We start from the raw sequence: 14,321 nt of genomic DNA on the forward strand, positions 1-14,321 counted from the left end.
GAGTTGGAGATGAGTAGTGAGTGCCCGTGGTAAATTTCCATGATTGGCTCCAAAAAGAATACACCCAAGATGTTGCGTGAAGAGCTGGCTCACATGTCCTGCGTCCGAAAAAAAGTGGCATTGTGCGACAGAGTTTACGAAAGATCAACGGGATCGGGAGTCGGGACCAATGGCTGGCTGCAATTCCTGTAGAACATTTACGGGCACCTCGGAAAGCGGACGCTGCCCGATTTATATGCTCCTTGTATTTTGTGGAAAGTAATTACTTTGAGTTCGCAGGTGTCAAAAAGGAAATCCCATACCATTTAGTTGAGCGACGTTTCGTCTACAACATTTGTTTATTTTTTTCTTTGTTTCTTCAGTCACAATTGTAAAAAAAAAGTAAACATCGCAAAATGTTAAAAAAAAGGTACGCTTTCACTGGGGATAGAACCCGGTCCTGCCGCGTGTGAAGTGGACGTCTTTCCACTGAGCTACTAGGGGAACTCTTTTATCAGTAATAATGCAGCCGATAAACTGTAAGTTGGAAAGTTTGCTGCCGAAATTCCCTCCAGCAAAAGTACTCCCGGGTCGAAGTCGGAAAGCACCACGCATTGGTGACATTCGCACCTAGTCAAGAAATCGTATGCGTGCATATTCAACTCGAAGTACACACTTCGTGCTCGACGTTTGCGCGAGCGGTGTCTTCAGCCACGAGAAGGGAGCGACAGCTCGGCGACGTCTTCGTGCAAATGGGCTTGGTGGTCGGGTGTGTCGTGCGGGATGCATACCAATTCTTTTGATCAGTCCCAAATTTCTCTTTTGAAGGCAGACAGAAGTCGCCGGTACCGCGAGCGACGGTTCTGAAGTAGAGGTCCCACGCCCGTCGTCCGCTGCCATCGCCGTCCAGTCCGCGAGTCCCACAATACGCGAAACGATGCACGCACAGAATGCTTCCGGTTCTCTGTTGAACTTTTTTTTTTCAATCAATGTATTTGCAGCTTTTTAGAAGCCACCAAAAATGTGTTTCATATTCTTTTCTATTTTTAATATTGAGTGTGTGCCTCCAGTGACCAACGACTTTGATTAAATTTGGTGGTCGCATCGAAAGATTAGGAAACGGCCCATGACCACAGAAGAGACAGTGAGCGAGACTCGAACCGGCCAGTTCTTGATCGGCAGCTTTCGGGTGAAAAGAAACCGAATTTCGAGCCACAAATTGTGTTCTGGGTAGTTGGGCTCTCATATGTCATGTACAACTAAAAACCTCGGTGAGCATAAATACCGTCAGTGTCCCTTTAAATCTAGTAAGTCAATGACACTTAAGCGTGCCAAAAAAGGAGGAGTACACCTGCTATAAATTATTACCGTTTGTATGTTATAATACGTGATGCGCTTCTCAGCGAGCGATTTGAAATTTGTAGACAATTCCTAGTAAAAAGCGGATAGAACAAATTAATCGCCTCATTTTGCTGGGCCATGACCGACAATTAGAGAATTTATAACATATCTGTTGTTCTTTCGAGCAGAAGTCACGATGTGACAAACTTCTTTGTTATGTATTCGATTCGGGAGGAGCTAAGCGTCAATTGCTGGCGAGCATTCGCTCGGTAGCAACTGTCGAGTACACTTGGACAGAAGCGTCGGTATCGGCAAGCTCAATATAGCTAGAACAAGTGTGCGGCGCTTAGCATCACAATTGTCCGTAAGTTTACAGCTAAGAAGACAGCACGTCATTTACTCTGGTGAATGCAAAACCTTTTTCTACAGCAGCCTCCACAGATTAAAAAAATAAAAACCAGGGAGGCTGTAAATAGCCCTGACGCATGCCATGCAAGCTGTAATGTGAGGCTCCAGGCTTGTTTTTGAATGTTTTAGAGTTTTTCTAATATAAAAAGCAACTTCAAGGCTCTGTTATTCACTAGAAAGATCACTCACAAAAACGTCATACATGTTTCTTTAATAAATAAACTGTTTTAATCGACACAGACGCGAACTAGCGTAGCTACTCCGTGCTTTGGCATAACGCGTCGTCTACTCGCATCGTACCAGCTCAGTCACAAGAGGGCGTCCGCGAGGTGGTGCCACCAAAACATCTCGTCGCCAATACAGTTACTGCTTAAATTGCTCAACATGTGAAGGTTAGCACAACCTATGCAACTTACATCCATCTTTGCTGGGAGAAGGTAGCACCTCTGGTACTCGTAGAACTGCGAGAAGTGGATATGGGCGACACCCATGATGTCAAAGAGGCGGAGCATCTTTGTGGGGCAGCCTCCACTGAACAGGATTCCAGAGCACATGAGGATGTTGCCCTTTGGCTTCCCATGACACCTGAGCTGGCTCTCCCAGATGCTGGAGTGGCCAGCACTGCAAGTGATCGTGGCCCGCACCATGGACCCAATGCAACGAAAAGAAACTTCGGTGACCATGGAGAGGCAGTCAGGACATCGCTTTAAAAGCTTCTTCAGGCACGATTCAAAGACAATGTATTTGTTGGCGCCTGTCTGCTCCGTCCCTGGCGATGTGTCTGTTTCCGAAGTCCTTTGAGATGAGAAAAGAAACAAAGTTAAAATGCTATTAAAAAGAACAATTGATGTCACCTGCAAGTCCCTATCAGATGAAGTGATTCTACTCAACTCTTCATCCTCCGAGGAGTCTGGATGGAACTCAACGTCATCTTTGGGGTGTTGGAGGAGACCCAGAGGGTCCCTGTAAAAAAAACAAGAGGTTTGAGTGATTATCAGTAGAGTAAAAAGGGCCCAATATCCAGAAGTTTGTCGCTCCTGTGGCTCAAGGTCAAGGCACCTGGAGTCTGACAGAAGCTTTTCGCAGTGTAGGCACCATGGAAACCAAGCTCTTAGTGGGGCATTGAAGTGTGGTAGAAGCTACGTGCTCCTTGGGCCAGCCACACGCTCGTCACCCCACGGGTACTATGAAAGGCTCGGTTGTAACACATTGATGCTATTGACACCTTGCTACGTCACGAATACGGGAAATCTTTTCTTTCTGTTTTTGTTTGCGCCGGATATCCCATGATGATGCATCGCGCTCTACGTTGGCTTCTCTTCCGAGCGCTTGCTTGAGTGCATCGTTTGGAACGAAATATATAGCGAGTCGTTCAGAACAAAAACATGCGATTATCATTTACGGTTATTACTCGTCATGCCCGACTCATTTCCGAACGAAATTTCATTATTTCATTAAACTTGAGGTTTAAACTTGAAGTTTAATTATCCATACCAACCCGCTCGTTCTGTCCTTTCATTATTTCAATTTTCATTTCCTTTAAAATTTACGGGTGGTTAGAATTAATGCACAGTACTTCGGTAGGATGTGTCATTAGTCCTCAATTGATCTGGCACAAACCCTCTACATTTCATGTCCTACTCAGAAGCCTGTCTTCCAGGAATGCATGTTCTGAATAAAGTGGACATGTGTCAGCAGGATTGCAGTGAAGCTGCACCAATTTTCCTTGGGGACTGTGGTAGTCATATAGCAAAATTTTTGAAGCTTGAAAGATAGAAGTCTGGTCTAGACTCTACAGCACTGTCTGTCCTCTCTTAGAGTGACACAAATGTTTAACTTTTTCGAGGCAAACATGAAAATTTCTTATAAAATGGAGGCATTACGGTAAAAGAAAGCATTGGGGCTTCCTTTTCTTTTTCTATATGCCAACCAGTGTAAAGAGAAAAACTGGAGTAAATGAAGGCCCTTCGCAAAAGATTAGGTCTTCCTCTCATCATTTCAAGAAGAGCCATTTTGTCAATGTCGTGCATATCAAGATTTATGTCAGAAAGTTATTGATATGCAATTTCAGTGCGAAGGAACACTAACTCATTCGGTTCCAAGTTAGCATCGTCAGTTTCAGCTTCCACCAGCACAGTAGTGGATGTGCTTGGGCTGCTTTGCTGGGGGGCCTCCGTTTGCACCTCTTTGCTTGACTTGGGAAGTGCTGTCTGGGTTCCTGCAACGGCACACAATCACCAAGTTTAATTAAAGCCACTGTATATGGCAGCTTTAGCTGCAAGATTAAGGACATTAAGCCAAAAGTGCTACTCATAACGCCTGAAGCACAATGGCAATCTCTATATTGGTCCTGGCAGGTTGCCACGGAAACCGCACTGCCCGCAGCACCTAGCGACTGTTTGGTTGCTTCATTCGTTTGAGCACTCCGATTGAAGTTTGGAATATGGACAAGTGATGCTAATGTAGACACGGATTATCTTATGCAGAGAAAAAGCTCTAGGATAAAGTCCACTGCAAACTTTGTGCGTTGGAAAGTCCTCGTGCTGGAGTACCGTCGAGGAACAGGGTAGCAGATGGTGTCCGAGTCGCGCCCCAGTGCGTTCAGCTATCCTCGGTGTAGAGGGTTGCCATAAAAACTGAGGCAGCTCAGACCGTCTCCGTGGTAACATACTGACCAATCGCGGCGAAAGATGGCATGCGGAAAAAAGTGGCATTACTCTGGCAGCTGGCTGCCATATAGAGTGGCTCTTGGTTTAATAAGAGGCAAGAAAGTCTCTAAGCCTATGGTTTTAAGAAAGCAACGTTTCTAAATTCTTTGAAGTTTGCGTTTCTTGAGAGTTGTGATTGAGACCTTAGTGGTTTTAGATTTCATAGGTATGTATAAACCTAACAAACTTGTTCCAAGCTTTTGCTGAGAAGTTTATGCCACCCATAGATAATCTACAGGTCACATTTCACAAACTTTAAAGAGTAAACAACTTGTTTGTGCATATGCATATGGTGGAATCATTTAAAATACTATGAAAACCGAACATATCCTCACCTATGCTCCTGCCTGTCACCTTAGTTTGATTAGACCGCGACCGCGTCTTCATACATTCTGTCTGCACGAAGACAGACTTTTTCTGTCCCCTCTACCTCTGCCGGTAGATCGTCAGGAACATCCATATCCGCATCTGGAACATTCATATCCCAGTGATGTGATTGCTGCGCCAATTGCGCCAAACTGCGCCAAGTGGCTAACCCTGCTACATCCTGCTACATTTTGCCAAAATATGGGTGATCTGCGCCAAGCCTGCGCCAAAACACCAATTTCGGTTGCCTTTCAAAACCGAAACTAAACTGAGTACCGTAATTTGAGCATGTGCATTTTATGTTCTTGCATGTGTTGTTTGTTTTTTTTGCCGTTTCACGTTTTGCGCTCTCTTCGTCTCGTGGTTCGCGTCTCGCGTCTTTTTTTTTTTTTAAATATTTCCAACGATAGACGCGGGTGTGTCTGGACGCTTCGACGCTACTGTGCCAGGTAGCAGCCATGCCGTCATGCTGTGAAACGAAACCACGTTTTTGCCTGGCGGGAGTTTCTTCGTGACCTTAAGCATTCGCTCCTGAAAGCAACGGCCGTGGGAAAACGATATTTGTTCCCTTCCTTCCAGTCACCGTAGTCGCGCGACGTCGTCGGGTTTTGCTGTCCAGTGTCCATACGTCGCTGTAGCTATAGCGCTCTTTAAAATGAAACTAAGTACTGCCGCAAGTTCATTAACATTCCTGTTCTTGTTTAAATCGCACGTTACTGTAAAAATCCTTATTTAATTCAAAGATTGCTGTGTCCAAGTATTGATTACGTAGGTTTCGCTCGGTGGGCTCTCTTTTGCGCTCGGTACGTGAAAAATCTGCCGCGAAAGAAAGTTGGTGAAGTGAGCTAAAACAAAAACGGCAATGTATATAGCACAGCGGGCTTGTTTATGTCGAGTTCAGTCGTTGCACAAAGCGCCCCAAAAACTTTTTGACCCTGGCTCGTGATGTCTGCATCAATGCGCTCAGGTTCTTTTTTTTTTCGTACTTTGTTTGCCAGCCTGGCAAGCACGCGCCGCCGCACTTTTTTTTTTTGTCGTATGCTCGGCAGTTACATTTTGCACATAATTTCGGGAATCAGTTGGCGACGGAGCGGAATGGCACGGTTTCGGTTTCGATGAAACAGCCGCTGTCTCCGCTCGCGCGACAAAGCACGCGCAACTGCAAGCCTGCCAAAGTTTCCCTCACGTGCGTGCAAACATTTTTGCACAACAGAGGCACCAGCCTGATGCTTGCAATCCATTGTTTCACGGTTGCTTACTTTTGACGAAAATCTGGCACGTCGGGAACTAGTATGACGATGCCCAGCGGTTTTTCGGAATTGCTCGGCAATGCCTGCAGTAGGGCGCTGTACATTTGTGGGATGTCTCAGCAGTAAAACCGCAAGCAGCGAGTTTTGCAACAATAAGTCACATCAGAGCACAACACAGCACGAAGTGCCCTTTGTACAGCACTTGTACAGCACTATATTCTTCTAAGAATATCTGCTCCAAAAGCCACTTTTGCTGCTCCAAAACACTCTTTTGGCTGCTCCGAAAGGTGCTCCAAAATGGCTTAGGTCGATCACATCACTGATACCCGCATCTGGATCCAAGGGTGACTGGCTGCCAAAATCCATCGGCGTGTCTACTGCGGCCGCTTCCGCAATAGCTTCGTCGACAACCTGTGTTTGTAATCACATAACTAATGATTTCTTATGGCATACCCACATCCATAACGTCATTAACAATGCAAATTGCACGCTCGGCTACTTGCATTATAATTTTGCCCAAGTCCCCTCCTCTCTCAAGCTACTTTTATATCGGACACTCATCCGCCCAAAGCTAGAATATGCGTCAAGTATATGGGACCCGGCTCAACATCCTCTCATTGATGCAACTGAATCCGTACAGAAGCGATCAGTGCGCTTTATTTTATCTATTTACATCTTGCTAGCGTTTCATTAATGAAATCTTATCTTGGATTTCCTGACCTATGAATCCGAAGAAAGATTTCGCATCTCTCTCTTTTTTTATTAAATTTTCTTTGGTAACCCATCTTTGAAACAATAACTTTTTTTCGCAGCCTTCATATCTCTCATCCAGCATGGATCATCAGTTCAAAGTTGCCCTTCCTCACTGCATCATAAATGCTTTTTTTTATTCTTTCATTCCCGAAACCAGCTCAGAGTGGAACCGGCTTCCCCCTCCTATCTAGGCTCTTGACTAAGTAAATTGAATCAAACATTTTCAAAAATCGTCCCGGAGAGGTTTGGGCGTGAGCAGCGTGTGAGCGTGGCAAGAGCGAGCAGAAGCGCATCACTCGAATGCCGTCATGGAACGAGCGCTCACGCAATGAAACACGTTCCCCTACTAAGGTGCGTTCATGTGAGCATCGGATAGGAAGGCACCCCAGTTTCTACCGATAACCGTCGAGCGACAATCGGAAAGCTGTGCACAATGTGCGCTAAACCTCGACTTGGGGTACTTGGCCGATACTAGCGCGTCAGAACTACTGAGACCTAAGCCGAAGCTGCCCAGCCCGCCACAACATGTGCTCCAGAAAACCCGTATCACGATGTGTACAAGGTACCGAACGCTTTTAGAAACTAGCTTTTGACTCACATCTTTTCGTCTCCTCTTCGCCAACGCGCCACGATGAGGAGTGGGCCGCGCAACGATGTGACTGAAAATGGTTGGGACCGCATCTATAGTGAGCCTTGGGTACTTTTGTCCCAGACCAAAATCCGTCGCAAGCCTCGAGCTCAGCTCGTAGCTCTCCGGCGAGAAGTGAATGCTACACAAGCGGGACCTCTTCACGGGAACCCAGTGCTCCCTACGCACAGCGGCAATCCATTTCGCTCGTCGCTGGACGTCTCGCGGAAATGCGTGGAATGAGACGTTCTGGTTTGCAGGTGCAGCCCGATGGTTGTGGCACCCCACCGCACAACAGAAGTCCCCTCCCATTTACGAAAAGACTAGCAGGATTAGCACATCACTGGAGACAAAGCACGTCGCAGCAATCAAAAACACAGGCAAAACCGACAAACGAGGAGCCATAAACGAAGCACGCTTTGCGTTTTGTGACGTCGGAGCATCCGCGGTTGCCAATGTTGCCAACGAGAACGCCGTTTTCTTGAGGGGCGCGATTTGAGAAGTTCGGGCTCGCTTTAAAATTCAATTCTGCATTAATAAATTCGGGCGTCGTGCGGAAGATGCGTTTAAAGGTAACGGCTATGGTATCTAATCGTTTTCTTGAAGACAAAATTTGGCCGGACATTCCCTTTAAAGGCCCATTGCTGGGCATTACATAAGGGGGGACTGTTCAAGTAAAAACACGAAGGATACATAGAAGATAATGCTGTGATGGATGGATGAAAGAATCATTTCATGCACAGCAGGGGCACTTTAGTTAACAAGAAAAATAACAGTAAACAAAAAGTGACTGGGTCACGTTAGTGGAAATCTTGAATTAAGTACGACACAAGAACGACAAATAGACTTCCCTGAATGTTCACAAACCTATGTTATGCGGGACAACAAACGAGGCCGCCAGTACAGCAAACTCTCTTTAAAATAACCAGAATCACTGCCTGGATACTGCAAAAGCAAAATTTTATTCCACAAGATTTGGCAAACGATTCCAGAACAACCCAGGATCTACGATGGCAACTATGTCCTCGGGCAGGGAATTCCAGGCTCTAATGGCTTTAGGTATGGCCAACGTTACTAAAACACTCAGTTGGGAAACTCGCCGTCGAAACCTGGGCCGCTGGCGTCCACCGAGACCGAGCTAAATGCGACAACAGCGCCACTCTTTATCGTTTGTCTGTACTGTGATCACCTTGAGCTTTTTGAAAGCCTGTTTTTGCGTAAAAACAAACGAAAAAGACTCTTTTTGTATGAAATTTATTGGAGTTTAGTACCAAAAGAGGGGCGCGTTATGTTTTTAAAATCTTTAGTTTGCAGGGTTTTGCGGCACAATTAATATTGTTTTTATACAACCATGCCTCAGCGGGCCTTTCAGGTAGCACGTCCCGCCCTAGGTGCATTTTAACTTCGATAGCTCAACGCGGCGCGTCCGCCGGGGAGACGGGGGTGGCACCCCTGTAACCTCTGCCGCTGTATCTGTTCTTGAAGCCAAAATAAAAGTCACGTGCAGTTTATCGAGTGGCCGCTGCGGGAGGAATGGTGGCGTTGTCTTCGTGATTAGCTCGGTGCTCGGAGACAGTTTGGTGCCACTTTTTCAAAGCTGCCCTCTATGGGAGTTTCCCAACTGAGTATTTTAGTAACGTTGGGTATGGCTGAATTGTTAAAAGAAAGTGTGGATCCCAATATTCGGCGAATGGACCGGCTGTTTTTTGTGAGAGAGGATGCTTTGTGAGGCGGTTGGATAAAAGGGAGCTCCTGTACTCTCTTGCCGTAGAATAGTTTGTGAAATAAGCACAAGAGAACGATCTCACAACGAGATCTCAAGAGAAAGATCTCACAACGTTCATTACGCGAAGTAAATTTTTTTGCGTCCGTATTTACTTGCATAATCAACGGACCTTTTATCCTGAAAAATCGAAGTAACTTCTTATCTCTTTGCGCGCGTCGCCCGACCCCATAACCAAACTAAGCTGTGCAAAAAAAAAAAAAAAAAAAAAACTTTTTTTTTAAACTTCGGAGTTTTTGGCAAACTGTTTTGTTTGCTTAGGCGTTGCTTAGGCGAGGGCTCTCCGCTTATCTTTCCTATCTCATTGCGCGCGGCGCGTGACGCATGACCCCCCCCCCCCCCGTAACCAAACTGCGCTGTGCAAAAAGAAAAAAAAAAGCTCCTCTTTTTCTTTTGTTTTTTTTTCTCAGTTCCGTGAGTTGTTTTTTTTTTTCTTCTTTTTGCCACCTTTCGCAGGCTGTTTCGTTTTCTTAGAGGGCTTCTCCGCTCCTCTTTCTTACCTCCTTGCGCGCGGCGCGCGACCCCCGTAACCAAACTGCGTTGTGGAAAAAAAAAGAAAAAAAAAAGCTCCTTTTTGTTTTTGTTTTCTCTTAGTTCCTTGGTTTTTTCTTTTCTTTTTTCCGCCTTTCGCAAGCTGTTTCGTTCGCTTAGAGCGCTTCTCCGCTTCTCTTTCTTACCCCAAGTCCAGACTGAGCTGTGCAAAAAAAGAAAGCTCCTCTCCATGTTTTTTTTTCTTGCTTCGGTTGGATCTTTGCGAATTTTTTAACGCCTTTTGCTAGGCGTTTTGTTTGCCCACGCTGCCCATGCATTCGCGACCTCGCTGCACCAGGATAGAATAGTGCGTTCATTTCGCGCGCGTGGGGGGAGGAGGTCAAAATTTTGACGTCCAAGCTGGGGATGCGTTTATTACGGAGCGAAAAAACAAAGTCGAAATTTCGAGAGCCGACTTGGAGGGTGCGTTCATTACGCGAGTGCGTTCATTGTGCGAGTAAATACGTTATAGCAGTATACACCTTCCAAGTATGCGACTCGTGTTCTGCCAGTGGTACCTCCGCTAGACTAAAACGCAAAACCCGCGTTGAAAAAAAAAAGTTTACGGTGACTCGAGTCGCTTCCGCGCCGAATTATGTTTCATGTAGGCATAATCTTGGGCTCGATGTACGACGTGGGGTTTTCATTCATAAAAATATTTTTATTACGATTATTTGCAGCGTTAAAAATTTGAAAGCCAAGCAATGAAGACAACGGTGTTTTTATAAATATTATGTACATTGTATTTTACTCTGTTTGAATACGCTGCTGTTATGTCCTTGACTTTTTGGCCAATCAGGTGATGGGCAGAATTTCAGGCGCTTAAAAAAGGTAACGTTATTAAAAACACGGTGTGCAAGTGCACCAAAATAGTTCTTCGTGCACAAGAACTTCTTTGCTAGGAATTGGGGAAAAAAGTGAAAGCCGCTTACAACTCCCTGTAACGCCGAATCAGAGCGCAGCTCTTGAGGAGGAGGAGGGAAGGGCACTGGGGTGGTTAAACTAACCAGAGGGGGGTCACGTGACCTTGGGGGTCACGTGACCCCCAATGCCGATGATGTCATCACTGACGTCACTGATGACGTCATCAGTGACGATGACGATGCGGGTACCGATGACGTCATTAGTGACTTCACTGATGACTTCACCAGTGACGATGACGATGCGAATGTCGGTGACGTCATCAGTGACGTCGCTGATGACGTCATCAGTGATGACGATGCGGATGCCGGTGACGACATCAGTGACGTCTCAGATGACGTCATCAGTGATGATGACGATGGGGATGTCGGTAACGTCATCAGTGATGATGACGATGCGGATGCCGGTGACGTCATCAGTGTTGATGACGATGTGGATGCCGGTGACGTCATCAGTGATGATGACGATGCGGATGCCGGTGACGTCATCAGTGACGATGACGATGTGGATGCCGGTGACGTCATCAGTGACGATGACGTCATCGGGGGTCACGCGACATCGGCGGGGGTCACGTGACCTCGAGGAGGGGGTCACGTGACCTCAGGGGAGTCACGTGACTTCGGGGGGTCACGTGCCCCCCCCCCACGAGGTCACGTGACCCCGGTGGGGGGCTCGCGCGGTGCATTATGGGACATTTCTCATGATGCACCGCGCGGTTACGCCGACGGCGACGCCGACTCCGCTCAAGCCGGAAACGGGCCCCTAAGAGCTGTGCTCTAAAAAGTAAGTACAAGAAAGGGGAACGCCAGTCAACAGGCAACATAAAGGACGCGCAAAGAGCACGCAGTGACGAAGCAGAAAAGCACACGGCGGCACTGGTTGAGATGAAAGGTAAACAACAGTACATCAGCGCATTTGAGGGGCCTTATCCACTTCCAGGTGTAGCGTGGAAGTGACCGGAGCGGAAAGTGAACTCCCTAATGCAATTGAAGGTAAACTCGTGACCGTATTTGAAATTTCTTTTTAGGGGCATTACTTCTAGCTGCTACGCTGCATCAAGTTTTTGGTCACAGTTTCTGACACAAATCAATTAGAGCAAGGTATACCTTGACTTCAGGAGCCATTTTCAGGGATGGACTCATCCGTTGCTTGGTTGGACTCCTTCAAGGCTGCAGTTTCAAGGACCAGGTGGCGCATCTTCTGGGTGAAACTAAAATGAATATAATTTATTATGAGCTTGTGCTATCGGTACAATTCACTGGTCTTGGACATTTAGGTCTTATATCAAATAATATTCAAGCTTATTACTTGTAACACTGATTGCAAACAGAAACGGACCTGATAAATACATCTAGGCCTCCTCATATTGAAATAATCAACTATTCAGTAGCTTGATTGAGGCCTTGTGTTGTAATAATTTCGTTGACTGAGATAACTCCGAAGACCGCAGTGATTGGCTCTCCCTAGTGTTCTGCCGGAACATGGACGCATGGAGTATTTTTAGGGGCATACAGGGGCTCATTCATAAAGTACATGCACGAGGCAAGCCAACCAGTTAAAATTACCACAGGGCCTATTAAGGTCATTAAATCAATAGTGCCATTTGAGGGGCAGTTCATTTGCTTAGGGTATCACCGAGTATAGGCTACCTTTCTTATATACGTGCTAACATTTTTAGTATTTTTTTTTATATATTAAAGAGAACTTTCCTCCCGTAACATTTCAGCAATGTTCACCAACGATAGTTCTGCAAGAGCTAGTCGCGAGATGATGGTCATACCTAAACTTCTTTTTCGTGTACTTCTTCTTCCCTGTCGATCAGGATGACAGGCGTCCTCGACGAAGTATGTCGACGTATACTGCCGACCGACATGCTCATTCCAATCCAGGACTGCGAGACCCTGTCTGAGGTTGTAGAAGCGGTCCATATAAAGAACTTGCTTGTCTATGTAGATCAACATAGTGTTATTGAAGGACTCCACGTGGTAGGTGTCTTGCTTGGATGTAGTCCCCAGCATTCTTAAAAACTGTTCTCGATCTCAAAAAAGAAGAGAGGAGATTCTCTGCGACTGGATCTTGGATCAATAGCGTACTCGGAACATGCCCCTCCGTCTTACAGGCAGAGTCCTCCACGCAGTTGGAATGGCGTCCACAAAAGTGGTTAACGCAGTTCAGCAGCGTCGTCCTCAGTTTGGTGGCGCTACCATCACACGTTGCCATAGCAAAATATACATGGTTCCTCACCAACTTGCAATTGTCCGAAAGCTCAGGGTGTCACGTCTTACCTTCACTTTTTTTTGGGCGTTCCTTTGAGCGTTCCTTTGGCGGCATGCCATCTGTCGTTGGAGTTCGTTGTCCCATTACGCTCTCTGATTATCTTGTTGACTGTCGTGTTTCTGTCATGTGAGTGGTCAGTAACGGAAATGTTCCTTTCATCAAAGTACTTGTAGAGCTTTTGCGTTTCAACGGCTTCATGTTTTTGTGATGATGGCTCCTCTTTTTTGGTAATTTACAATTTTTACTACCTTGTGGGTCTTTTGCCCTAGGGCAATAACATCAGTATGGAACAAATTTTTTCTGCAGGCGTGCCTGGCGTCCGTTTCGATGCTCAGCGATGTCGTCGAGCATTCTGGCTGATCTGTTGATCTCGCTTTTTCTTGCTGAGCAGCTGTCAATGACTCCATTACTAAAATCTCCACCGCAGCACCGATCTGTATAGTGAGCTTGTCGAGTCTTCGACGTGAATATGGGACTCCACTGAACAAGCAAAAGTTTTCAAATTGAGTACCCAGCATCCCGCTGCACACGAAGGCAACTGCCACAGAGTAGTCCACAACTCGCAGATCTCCAACACTGGAGCTCGTATCTAAAACTAAAGTATGTTCATGGCATCTCAATTCTAGGCGAGCTGCGAATCCCCTTGGTGTCACCTTGATGATTACAACTTCTGCCCCGCAGGGGGCACGTGTGAAAGCAGGTGTTTGGAGAGTGGCCTCTCCACGAACCCCGAGCCATGCGGGTTCGCCCGCCCACGTCTGGCTGTGCGTGGCTTTCCCGTGTCCGGGGAAAAGGGCATCCTGGTGGTTGAGCCGAGCCCGGCGTAGGTTTGGACCCTTCGGGGTACCAGGTGAGGGAATACACCACTTCGGCCGCCGCTTCCCATAGACGGGTGTCCTGGCTTGGCCCTACTAGGATGATTCAGTCAGTTTCCATATCTTCTACTATCCCCTCTTATCTGTCTCCCTTCTCTACTCTTCTTTCATTCGTATTCACCATCTTTGGCGGCAAGGGCTAACCTTGGGTGGCGATAGACCCTTTGTCTGGACCCACACTAGGTTATAGTGTCTTGGCAGCACTGATAGCGTAATGTTGTCAACAAAACCCTTATTGCTACGGCGCATGACCTATCCCCATGTTGGGCTCCGTGGTGGGTAATGCGCTACAGATGCCAAACGCCTTCCCATTTCTTATGGGTTCCAAACTAAACCAAAAACCTGATCGGGCCCTGAAAAGGGTCCGGACCAAAGTACACGTTAGAGAAGCATTTGCACCAGTGGAGAAGTTTTTTCGATTTTTCGTCATGCATTTCGAAACGGAAAAACCTTTATCCAAGTTATCCCCTTTCCTGGTTTCTAAGAGTCTTGAATCTGTAA

General features: G+C 46.5%; 1 pseudogene; it reads right to left on the reverse strand.

Annotated features, from left to right (window-relative positions):
* Positions 1 to 11,781: 11,781 nt before the first annotated feature.
* On the reverse strand, positions 11,782 to 12,888 carry LOC120838025 (annotated as a pseudogene).
* Between the last annotated feature and the right edge of the window lie 1,433 nt (positions 12,889 to 14,321).

The sequence above is a fragment of the Ixodes scapularis genome, unplaced genomic scaffold (assembly GCF_016920785.2).
Source record: "Ixodes scapularis isolate PalLabHiFi unplaced genomic scaffold, ASM1692078v2 PGA_scaffold1__304_contigs__length_218370807, whole genome shotgun sequence".
NCBI classification, from domain to species: Eukaryota; Metazoa; Arthropoda; class Arachnida; order Ixodida; family Ixodidae; genus Ixodes; species Ixodes scapularis.